Genomic DNA, 1,580 nt, shown 5'->3' with positions numbered 1-1,580 from the left:
GGATATAGCTTAGATGGTTGAGCATTTGCATCCCATGTGAGAAGTACTGGATCGATACCATGCATCAACAAAGGAAACAATTACTAAGTATATTAGTTCTTTTAAATTTTTCCTTATTTACGACATAATGAGCGGGGATAGTTTTTCATTTTCATATCATTGATGATGGGAAGTTTAGAGTTTTTTTATGTAAAATCGTGGGAATGTAGCATGGGAGTGGGAATGTAGCATGGGAGAGATACGGGGATCGATACCTCGCATCTCCAAAAGAAACTATTCGTTATTACTATTTTTTCACTATTATTCATGACGAGACGCTTAGGGTTTCGTGACGTAAAAATTGTAGAGATATAGCTTAGATGGTAGAGCGCTCGCTTTGCATGCGAGTTGTATGGGGATTGATAACCTGCCTCTCCAAAATAAAGTATTTAATTTGTTATTATATTTTTTCATTTTCACAATTATCGATGCCCCGCATCACCAAACCAAACTATTTGTTATTAATATTTTGATATTTTTTTATTTTCACTATTATTGATGATGGGACATTTAGGGTTTTATAATGTAAATATCATGGGGATGTAGCTTAGATGGTAGAGCGCTCGCTTTGCATGCGAGAGGTACGGGGATCCATACCCTGCATCTCCAAAACGAAGAGGTACGGGGATCAAATACTAGTAGTTATACGCTACAATCAAACAAGCACATAGAGAGAGGACTTATTTAAGTAAAGAAAGCAATCTAGTACTTATTGTAAGTGAGAATTTGTAGGATGGCGGTAGCATGAGACATAAATATGATACCAAATAGATATGGTAACAATTTGGTATCAGAGCCATGCCCTAAACTAGTTAAAACTAGAAGCAACAATCTTCTAAGTGTGTCATAATAAAAGTATGTCGATAGAGAGTCCACTTGTGTAGTCTGCTGGAGGAAGGAGTCAAGGTCATGGAAGCTTTAGAGGCAGAGGAAGGGGACGAGGCAGACAAACCTTCAACAAGGCCATAGTGGAGTGCTATAACTGTCACAAGCTCAACAAGGCCATAGTGGAGTGCTATAACTGTCACAAGCTAGGACATTTTCATTGGGAATTTCAAGCATGGTTGTAACCGGAAAGGGTAATTTACAGCTGGAAGTGAATGGAATCATAATGATAATAACAGGAGTGTTCTATGTGCCAGGCCTGAGGAACAATTTGTTGAGTAGTGGTAAATTGCAAGCAAAGAGGTTACCTTTTTGTTTCAAAATGGAACATGCAAGGTGTTTCATCCTGAGAGAGACTTAATCATGGAGACAAAGATGTCTTTGAATCGAATGTTCGTATTGGGTCCTTCCCCCTATCATTCCACTACCCATTCCAGGAGAAGCAGCCGTTCAAGTTCCTTCAGCCGCCAACGCAGAAGTAGGTCTTCCTCGTTATCTCCTTTCCCCAAATCCTTCAGTTCCAGTCCTAGTTGTGCATCCACTGATCGGAATCATTCCATAGAGAAGCTTGAGAAAGAGGAAGAAGAGAAGAAAAGGCGTGAAGCAGAGTTGAAGAAGTTAGAAGAAGATGCAGCTAGGAGGATGGAAGAACTAAT

General features: G+C 39.4%; 1 non-coding gene across 1 annotated transcript; it reads left to right on the top strand.

The window, feature by feature from the left end:
* Nucleotides 1-575: 575 nt before the first annotated feature.
* Nucleotides 576-648, top strand: TRNAA-UGC. Its single transcript has one exon. It is a non-coding gene; the product is annotated as a tRNA-Ala (tRNA).
* The last annotated feature ends 932 nt before the right edge of the window (nt 649-1,580 follow it).

The sequence above is a fragment of the Cucurbita moschata genome, unplaced genomic scaffold, assembly GCF_002738365.1.
Source record: "Cucurbita moschata cultivar Rifu unplaced genomic scaffold, Cmos_1.0 Cmo_Scf00118, whole genome shotgun sequence".
NCBI lineage: Eukaryota > Viridiplantae > Streptophyta > Magnoliopsida > Cucurbitales > Cucurbitaceae > Cucurbita > Cucurbita moschata.
This window is presented reverse-complemented; position numbering and strand designations above follow the sequence as displayed.